Source organism: Girardinichthys multiradiatus, chromosome 13, assembly GCF_021462225.1.
Source record: "Girardinichthys multiradiatus isolate DD_20200921_A chromosome 13, DD_fGirMul_XY1, whole genome shotgun sequence".
NCBI classification, from domain to species: domain Eukaryota; kingdom Metazoa; phylum Chordata; class Actinopteri; order Cyprinodontiformes; family Goodeidae; genus Girardinichthys; species Girardinichthys multiradiatus.
In genome coordinates, this window is record NC_061806.1 from 20,079,895 (window position 1) to 20,091,374 (window position 11,480).

Consider the following 11,480-nt stretch of genomic DNA (forward strand, 5'->3'; position numbering starts at 1 on the left):
TGGTCTCCACCCTCAAGGGCAACTTAATTTACCTCTTTCAGAAGCTATTCACCTTCCCACCCTGATAAACCCTTTGTTACACTGCCTCATTAAGACAGCCATGTGACCTCTCATAAATAGAGATGGACTCATTAAACCACAGAAGACATGGAAAGGAACTTGGTTGGATCAATGTAGAGTGTTATGTATAAAATGTGTGTCAGACGTCTCCTGTTTTAAAGGATAAAACAATGTGCTGCTTGTCAAAAACCTGCCTCCTTGATATTTAATTATAACAATTTCGAGCATCTCTCCACAACAAAGTACCCTTCTCAGTTTGATTCTCTTCAAGCCTCACTGCTAAGGAATAAACTTTCTATGGCTGAAGTCCTGGGATCCATGCTGTATCTGGATGCATTCATTGTATGTCAATGGCAAGAACTGAAGAGCATGAAATCACTGTAATTGCTACATAACACCCTTGGACTCTTGCACAAAGGCAGCAAGCAATGTTTAAGGAACCATCAGAGGGTATGCCAGAAAAGGGTTTTTTGTTTAATAATCAGGACTGCCTGATCATAGGTCAGTGTCTTTGGATGGTTCTACTTAGCTTACATGACTTAACAAAAATAACACCAAAATGACTCTAAATGGTAATCAGAACTTGACCTAAAAAGAATAAAATGGTTTCTGTAAAATTTTAAATAACCGTCAGAAAGCCTGGAGAGCTATTGCTCAAAATCACATTAAAAGATTCCAAGAAATTCAGGCTTCTTTGGATAACCTAAAAATAATGTACCGGTAAGTACTATACAGGTCCTTCTCAAAATATTAGCACATTGTGATGAAGTTCATTATTTTCCATAATGTCATGATGAAAATTTAACATTCATATATTTTAGATTCATTGCACACTAACTGAAATATTTCAGGTCTTTTATTGTCTTAATACGGATGATTTTGGCATACAGCTCATGAAAACCCAAAATTCCTATCTCACAAAATTAGCATATCATTAAAAAGGTCTCTAAACGAGCTATGAACCTAATCATCTGAATCAACAAGTTAACTCTAAACACCTGCAAAAGATTCCTGAGGCCTTTAAAACTCCCAGCCTGGTTCATCACTCAAAACCCATATCATGGGTAAGACTGCCGACCTGACTGCTGTCCAGAAGGCCACTATTGACACCCTCAAGCAAGAGGGTAAGACACAGAAAGACATTTCTGAACGAATAGGCTGTTCCCAGAGTGCTGTATCAAGGCACCTCAGTGGGAAGTCTGGGAAGGAAAAAGTGTGGCAGAAAACGCTGCACAACGAGAAGAGGTGACCGGACCCTGAGGAAGATTGTGGAGAAGGGCCAATTCCAGACCTTGGGGGACCTGCGGAAGCAGTGGACTGAGTCTGGAGTAGAAACATCCAGAGCCACCGTGCACAGGCGTGTGCAGGAAATGGGCTACAGGTGCCCCATTCCCCAGGTCAAGCCACTTTTGAACCAGAAACAGCGGCAGAAGCGCCTGACCTGGGCTACAGAGAAGCAGCACTGGACTGTTGCTCAGTGGTCCAAAGTACTTTTTTCGTATGAAAGCAAATTCTGCATGTCATTCGGAAATCAAGGTGCCAGAGTCTGGAGGAAGACTGGGGAGAAGGAAATGCCAAAATGCCAGAAGTCCAGTGTCAAGTACCCATAGTCAGTGATGGTCTGGGGTGCCGTGTCAGCTGCTGGTGTTGGTCCACTGTGTTTTATCAAGGGCAGGGTCAATGCAGCTAGATATCAGGAGATTTTGGAGCACTTCATGCTTCCATCTGCTAAAAAGCTTTATGGAGATGAAGATTTCATTTTTCAGCACGACCTGGCACCTGCTCACAGTGCCAAAACCACTGGTAAATGGTTTACTGACCATGGTATCACTGTGCTCAATTGGCCTGCCAACTCTCCTGACCTGAACCTCATAGAGAATCTGTGGGATATTGTGATGAGAACATTGAGAGACTCAAGACCCAACACACTGGATGAGTTAAAGGCTGCTATCGAAGCATCCTGGGCCTCCATAAGACCTCAGCAGTGCCACAGGCTGATTGCCTCCATGCCACGCCGCATTGAAGCAGTCATTTCTGCAAAAGGATTCCCGACCAAGTATTGAGTGCATAACTGTACATGATTATTTGAAGGTTGACGTTTTTTGTATTAAAAACACTTTTCTTTTATTGGTCGGATGAAATATGCTAATTTTGTGAGATAGGAATTTTGGGTTTTCATGAGCTGTATGCCAAAATCATCCGTATTAAGACAATAAAAGACCTGAAATATTTCAGTTAGTATGCAATGAATCTAAAATATATGAATGTTAAATTTTCATCATTACATTATGGAAAATAATGAACTTTATCACAATATGCTAATATTTTGAGAAGGACCTGTATGTCAGTGAGTTTTTTATCAGCCCTTTGCCAATGAGATAAGGAGAGTGACAATCATGACAGAGAACTGGTTTTACAATAAATGTCTCACATCCTAAAAAATGTACATGTTCTATTTTAATATTAAATTCATCCTCCTCTTCACTGTCTGATATCTGTCTTTCATCTGGTGCATGCTTGAAAGACATCTGAGAGTTTCTGGGGTCTATTACAATGTGTGTGGTCATGGAGTTTAAACAAAAATTCAACATGAAAGACTCACCACTCCGCCTTGTCCAATCACTCCTCACTGGCTGCTCCATTCAACGGCAGGTCCGCACTCTTCCTCAGCCAATCATCTCCCAGGGCATCACTTTTAAAGACCCTCTGCATGGTAAACACCGCTCTTCTGCTGAGCCTACGCCACCACCAGGATCAGATCCCAGGGGGGAAGACGTACCTAATCATAATCATAAGATGTTTATTCAATTCTACTTCATCCTCAGCGTTTACGTCTTCCTCAGGGGTCCGAGCGCCAAATAAATAATCTTTCATTAATAAATTTTTTAACCGTCTTCTGGTTGTTTCTCCGTTATGTGAGTCTTTACAGGTTGAAATACTATTATAAACTCAGCCTGACTGGGCACACAGTGGATTTTGTTGTTCTGTGAAATGCAATTTTTTTTACCTTTCCACTTTTTCTGCACAAGTGTTCTTTATCCCTTTGAGCAAAAATTTTAGTCATCTTAAAAATATGATAACTCCAGTTTGTCAGAAAGACTATTTTTTGTTTATAATTCCCTTAAGCACAAGAATGCGCATATTCACCAAAAGATCCTGAGGTTGTTCTTTATTCTTTGAGGAAAATAAACCATAAAATTATTCTGCTAAAGAAGCAAAGGGAAATCAGTTGTTAAGTCAGCAGATTATCAGCCTGATTAGCCCTGATTGCTCGAAACTCAAGAATCAAATTTTTTTCTGATCAGTGAGCGACCCATAACTAGGTATTGCATGCTATTACAGAGACTATTATGGTGTGAATAAAGTCAAAGGCATCATAGAGATTTGTAAAGGTTTCAATAAGGAAACTATATTTCCTGTGACATGTCAAGGCATGTCTATAGGTTATTTAAGCTGACAGTGAGTGAGAGTTCCAGCACATAACATGAAGGCTAAAAGAAGTGCAGAAAGGTTGGGCTGTTGTACTGTTTTGGTCTTTTAACCTCTGTCTGTTATGGAACCTTTTAGTGATCTCAGAGTTATGTCACGTTTTGTGTTGGTTGAGGACCAAAGTGACAACAGGCCTTCTGCGGACGCATGGTAGATGGATATATTTCACTGAAAGGAATAATGACATGAAGGAAACGCATGAACCAACGAGATAGCAACAGAGAACCCAACAATGAAGGGACAGAAAACAGGAACTTAAATACAACTGGGTTGAAATGAACTACATGGAAAACAAGTGGGTGCAATTAACAGAACACAAACAGGTGTGGATCATGATATACGTCTCCCTCAAGGGCAGATACCAGTTGCCTTCATGAGTCCATGAAAAAGAAAACAAAAAAACAACCCGCATTGAGTCGTAGGAGGGGACCTAGGAGGGAGGGCAAGAAAACAAAACAAAACCTAAAGTTCAGGGGGATAACCTGGAGGTTGTCCCTCAGAGGCTCAGAGTTCTGGAGGCCAGCGGCAGCAATGCTGGAAACTTGGAGGCTGGCTGGGACCCACTAAGGAACTAGGAAGTCTGGGACACACAGAGGAGCTCTGAAGTTTGGAACTTGGGGCAGGTCCACCTGGACACCCCCATCTGAGAACTTAGGGACCGAAACACAAGACGGGTTCACCCGGACACTGTCGTTGGAGACCTCAGGGACAGGAACACAAGGTGGCTCTACCTGGGGACCCTCATCTGAGACCTCAGGAACTGACGCATGAGGCAGCAGCAGTCTGAGTCGAGCAGATACTGGTGCTCGAAGGGAAGCTTAAAACACATACTATTACAGAAGTAAGTTAAAAATAAAACATGCACTTCATTAAACCCTAATTAAAAGGTTTGTTCAATTCTTTTTAATCTCATTATGAAATAAGGCACAAACTTTGTTCCAGCTCTCCAGCAACATTCTCTGATTATTTAGCTGCCTGTTCCCGGCCAACACTATTCTTGTCAATATTTCAGGGTTGACAGATTTTGTATAATGAGTGAGCGGGAAAAACAAAGACAGCCTACACCATGTGGTGTCTTGTTGTGTGATCCCATAAACTTGGCAGTGATTTACAGCCATGCTTTTTTTTTCAAAAAGATTCTGCATCAAAATGTTTGCAACAGGACAAAATCGACTGATGCAGATCATCCTGGAGATGAGATGGATGTATGCTCGCTGACTGATGGATAAAAGCCATTATTTTAAAAAGGAAAAGTTCTCCTTTTCATTGGGGTATATTTCAACTTTTATGCAACCACCTGCTCCATAGTTGATCATTTCAGGCTCTGCTGAATCTGGGACAGCGATGAGAAGAAGACGTACTGTCCTCACCTCAATGAATACTGTTCCTTCATCAGCTCAACACTCACTTAATCAAAAGAACTGAATGCCTCAATGTGCTCAATGCAGATTCCTGAACTTATATGCAAACCATAGTGCATATATGATAAGAAATAGAAATGTTATGCCGGGAAGAAGTTGAATTGAAACCTATTAGCGTGGATTTTTCTGCAGAGATCAGTGGAAAAATGCAACTAGAAGAAAAAGAAGCTGTAAAACACTTTGAAAAGTTTCCATCTTGGAAGCATGTTGGTCTAGGAAGTGCCTTTAAAAAAAAATCTGCTGTCTATTTTTGGCATTTCAGAAGGCCTCCTAACAGCACCGATGTCACAGCACACTGGACCGAACCCAAATCACTCCTTGCCTTGAGAGCTTGGAAATTGCCTGTGAAGGTGACAGTGTGTGCAATTTGAGGTCAGCGGTGTTGAAATATGGCAGAGTTTCATGTCAAAATATTTGCCTGTTTTCAGCTTTGTGGTCAACAATTCTTAATCGCATAAAAATCATTGTATGTTGCTTTGGAGAACAAAGTTATAAAGCACAAAGTCTGTTAAAGTGAAATAAGGAAGAGTAAACGATGATCAAATACAACTAAATATGTTAAAATAAACAAAAGCTATAAAAATCTAATCTAAACATCATCCTATGTATAGTAATGCATAGTATGATGGAGCTATAGGGGTAGATTATTAACATTAATCTTGCCATTTTACAACGCAATAAAGGACTTTTTTTCCCCATGATTTTCATCAGCTCCCGCCCCTGCTGTGAGCATCAACCAAACTCGCGGTCACAGTCCATGAGCAGTCATGTCTGGAGCCCACAGAGTGCAAAGATCACTGAGATCACTGTCCACATTTTTTCTTCAAAATGGAAAACACACAATGAGAAAACAAGTCTGCTCGTAAACACTTGGTATCGATGGTAACAATGTTAATGCAAAATTACCCTTGGTTTGTGTATTAATGTTTCCTCACACCATCACAGATGCTGGAGTTTTAATGGTCTGCTTATCGACTGAAAGGCTTTTTTTTCCTCTTTATGCTGGAAGATGCAAAACTGTTTGGATGTAAATATCACAGCCATGCAGCATTGTTTCAAGCTTGTTCTGATACGCCGATCAGTTATGTGGCTGATTTTAGAGCTTCGATTTTAGTAAAGCCTGGACCTTTCAGTAATGATAAAAATAAATGAGATGAAATATATATTATAAAATATTATAAACAACATTTAAAATACTTTTTAGCCCTCTTGCTGTGAGTGGTCATTAATTATTTAGAGAGGGGAGGTACTGTAGAACAAGATTTTACTACTATATTAAAATAAAAACAAACTACTAAGAAAGTGGCACGATAAGCGTTAGTATTTATGTTTATTCCCTAGAGAATGTAAAGTTCTGCCAAGCCACATTTCAACATACAGCCTCTTAAAAGCTCAAGTGGATAAAAAAGCTTTGTGCTTCTTCTGACTTTATTTTTTATCACCTCACTGATACTGAAAGTAGTAAACTTTCAATCTTCTTCCCTAGGTAACAAATTCCACACTGAAAAGTGTGCATTTAACAGAAACAAATAGGTGCAGGTCATAACACATAAAAACTGGTTTTAGAATAGCCAAAGGAAAGTAACATTAAGCATTTTTAGAAATAAATGTATGGACTCTGCTAAAAAGCTGGGTCCGTCCCAAGTAAAGAAACGATACAAATGAACTCTGCCACTTGAAATGAAAAGTGATCAAATGTTTTGGCAGAATTATGCCAGGAGTTTCTTGGTGGCTACAGAAGGTGTGACAGAGGTGCAACTAGTTAAGGACCTCAAATAGATATTAGAGTGTATGTATGTAAATATTGAGCCTGTTTGTATAATTTTAATCATGTGAGGATTGAAAAAAAAGCCGTAATAAATTCAAACGTGTGCTTGTTTTTAAAACTCATTGAAGTTGCTTGTTGTAAGATCATTCCACCATTGTAAAAGGAACCCTTTAAATAAAAAATTAAAAACCCAAAACCAATATGAGATTTACCCCTATGACTGACACTGTATGTTGTACTCACTGCAAAATTCATGCTAATTTTTCAGGAGGTAAATGTATGTTTTCAAAGAATTAGTTAATGATTGACAGATCCCTCGAAGAAGAATCATCTAATTTTAATTTCATTTTAATCATCTAACTATTTTTTTATTCCTCAGCATAATGTGTTTACAGAATTGTTACAAGTTCTTTAAGGGCAACTCAATTTCTTTACAAAGCAGAGAACAATCAGGATTTTTATTGGATTTCTAAATTCCACTTGATGAAGTTTGCCTTCTTGGGAAATAAGCATCCCCCAGATGTCCTCAGAGAGGGGAGCTGAGACTTGCTAATGAAATAACTTCTCCTTCAAGATAACACTGCAGCACTTAGAAATTCTAGTCTTAAATTAGCTCTGTGTTTTCAGATCCTATGATGTATTATGGGGAGACAATGCTTGCCGTGTAATACTGCAATTATCTCTCGATTTAAACCCGATATTGAGAGCACAAGTGCCAAAGTCTTCCCCTGCAGCTGCTCGCTGATCCACTCGTATGCATCCATCTTATTATATTATTTTTGTCAGATTGAGAGGCCACAGGCAGTGTTGTGGCTGAAATTGGTAGAGTTGCAGAAAAATGAAACAGAGAGAGAAAGAGAGGGATCTGCTTAAATATATTTGTCTATTCTTGCAAAGCTAAAGGAGGGTACACAGGTGCTTGCTCATCGCTGCTGCTCATATTTGCTTCTGACTTTACCCAAAAACTGAGTCATGATGCCTCCAAACGAAGTTTAGAAGGAACCAGCGGATATGTGTTCTGTCACAAAAGCCAAAAACATCATGAAGTGGAGCTAATATCTCCTCCTGGCTCCATTCAACATGATAAAACAATGATTTCCGCTTGCATCTTGGCTGTCCTAAAAGCAAGGTTGAGCCTGCCAGTGTGCCTGTGCCTCCCAATGCATCTTCAAAGATAAGCATCTCAGTTACATCTTTCTAATAGCACTTGTTACCTCATTATGCACTGATGAGATTTGTGAGGCAAATCATTAATTATCAGGGCACCTGACAGAGCACAAGCTGTAACACTGGAAAGGTTTTTAACTGAACATTTGTTTTCTGCTGATGTGTATTTGCAGATGCGGTGCCTTGCATAAGTATTCATACCCCTTGAACTGTTCCACATTTTGCCACGTCACAACCACAAGCTTTAATATATCTTACTGTTATTCTATCTTAAAACAAAATGTTACATGGTTTTCAAAATCACGTATTATAATTAAAAATGTGAAAAGTGTGGTGTGCATTTGTATTGAGCCACCCACAGGTTTTGCTGCAATTACAGCTGCAGGACCGTGGCTCTTGAGGACTGGAGTGGAACACTCTTGATATTTCATAGCTCTAGGTCCATGTTTAGGGTTTTGTCCTGCTGGAAGGTGAACTTCTGCCCCATTCACTAGTTCTACAATGGCTGCCATACTGTATTTTATAGGGCAAATACTGTATGTTGTACTGTACTTAAAACTGCATACGTATATTTTGCATCCTAATTTTCAAGGAACGCATTCCCACGGCCTGATTTTGCCTCCACCATGTTTCCCAATGAGAAACTGTGTTCAGGGTAATGTGCAGTTTCAGTGTTTAACCACACATAGATTACAATAAGTGGTTGCGTGGCGGGTAATCTACAAAGATTGCGTGCGCAATGGATTACAGGTGTAAAAGTGGTGCCTATTTGAATGAGAATTTTGCGTCCGCTACTGGCTGTGATATGGACAGTTCGGGATGGCAGAGTGGACGTATAAGAAAATGAAGTTCGAAGACATGGAGTTGAAGGTAATAATATTAACAAGTAAAGAAACAAAGAAGAAATATTGTCATTTTTTAAAAGGTTTAAAAAGATAAAAATAATTAAAGCTAAAGATAAAAGATTTAATCATAAAACCTGGAAAAGCCCCCCTGCTCCTTCAATGTCCCTTTTTCTGATCTCTGGTGGCTGTTGATGATCAGATGAGTTTGTTTAGAAACATGCCACAGTTTTTAGGTTCAGCTATAATCAAAAGCAAGACAATGCATTTGGTTACATGATACATTACTTAAGGGGACCAGATACTTTTAAATTACATTAACCACAATCATACAGTTTCATGTCATATATATATTTTTTCAGACCTGTACACAGATACACAAATATGCAAAAATCCAGTTATAAATGTTGAGGTCATGCCTATTTGGTTATTACTATTATTATTATTGGTTATCAAATCTATGTAAAAATATGACCTTTTGTACCTAAGTTTTCATGGCATTGTATGCTCATTTAGTCACAGTGTCAATTGCAATGGACATAAAAAAAAACACAAATAAAAACATGAGTTAGCAAAAATATCTTTTTTTCCACTTTATTTATATGCTGAAGAGTATAGTAAAAAATTTGTTAAATAAAACATTTTGCTCAGCAGAAAAAAATCAGGCCTGAAGGTTAAGACATTCTTTCAACAATGGCTTAATTTTTGCCATGATTTCATAAAAGCCACATTTGGAGACTAATAGTTGACTTCTAATTAGATTCTCGAACATAAGCTGCGGAGATATACAGCTTGCCATGGGACACACCTCATATCAATGCTCTACTTGTCCATCCTGTCAGTTTAGGTGCACCATGATATTTAGATGTTTCAAAAATATCTTTAGATGTTTCACATGTTTCCAGTTGATGGATTGATCAGTGCTCAACCTAACCCTGCTTTAAACTTCTCCACAGCTTTATCCCTAACAATCTTCTGAGTTATTCACAGAACACAGCTTTCAATTCACAGAACAGCTGTTTTTGATATTAAATTACACACCGGTGGACTCAGTTACGAAAATACGTGACTTGTGAAGGCAATTTGTTGCACTGGAATTTAATTAGGGCTATCTGAGTAAAGGGGGCTGAATGCATTTAAACGCCACACTATACATAGTTTTATGTTTTTCTTTATGAGAATAATTCAGCATTTCCCTTTATAGTAGTAACATGACAAAATGTAAATAGGTTTAAGGGGCGGGGATGTGTTAGCAAGGCACAGTATTTTACAGTTCTTCATAGCAAAAAAGTAACTTGTTAATTCTATGTCAAAATTATTAAAAATATTCATATAATGCAACTCTCCTTCAGCGAAGGAACTGTTTCCCTTGTATCCTTGTGTTCTGGAAAGTGTTGCACAAATGAATTTATTCTGTGCTGACATCTCTAAGGGACTGATTTGTACAAATATTTCACTCCACCCTCAAATGGTCTTAAAATGCAGGGGTTGTTACTCAGTCATGTGGAATGTCTGGCCAGTCTGAACATCCAGTGTGAAATTACACAAAAACAGAACATTTTAGGATATTTTTTAAAAGGAGAACATAAGTAGAGCCATAAAAATAGGTTTGATGCAGACATGTAGTGAAGGACATTGTTGGCTTTGATCTCCCCTCCTGCTGGGTTCATCCAGGAAGGTCATTTATTCCTTCAGGCCATGTTGTCATCTAGATTCAGTCATATTACGGCTAAATGAAACAGGCTTCAACAGCCTCAAATAATTCACAGGTCTTCATGCAGGTGTATGGATGAAGCCTTCTTTCGGTTCTTTCTTTAAGCTTGCCTAATCCCACTCAACAAAACTAAAATCTGAGTCACCTATTTCAACATCTGCAGCATGTAAATACAGATATACTCCTTTGTTGTAAATCTCTGACACAAAACCAGCCAAACAATAAGAAGTGCTTAAAGTTAAGGGACCGCAGAGCCTCGTTAAACGCAGTTTCAGCAGCCAACCGTCCATTTCCAAGAGCAGGCTACACTTTTGGGTTTTTCATGGTACTCAGCACGTTTTATGAGGGTTCCCAGCACAGCGGGAACAGCACTAACTTATTTCTGTTTTACTACCCCTGCAGAGCATGGTTACAAGGAGCAGGTTTTACTGCTTTTATAAATGTCTGCAAATAAGTGACTTGTGACTGCCTTTGTCGTAAAGGTTGTATATTATTTGACCCATAAAGTCTCTTGACAGTTTATAAAACGTAATTCACAAAGTAATGTTTAAGAACATAATTTATTTAATTGGTGGCAAAAATAAAAGCATGTTAGAGTTTTTAAGATATTTTTTTAGCACTAGTGGCCCTTAATTATTTATATATTTTTTTGACAGTAGGCAACAGGAAAGAGGGGGAGACATTCAGCAAATGTCACCGGGTCCAGGACTCGAACCCAGGACAGCCACTTCAAGGACTGCAGCCTCTGCATATGGTCGCGTGCTTAACCCCTACACCATCAGCGCCACGCCAAGTTTTTATGGCCATCTCTGAATAAGTTTTGAACAAACCATGGCTGCTGAGCATTTGTGTCAAGCATGGTGGTGAACGTCTCATACAATAGTGACTTCATATGGGTGATGTGGCTCTTTGACCAGGGCACAACCTTGTCAATGAGTGGCAGGAGTGCACAGGGGAACAATGGAGTTATCTGTCAGTAGCATCCTCAGCAAGTTTTGCTTATGTTGTTCTAATGAGTG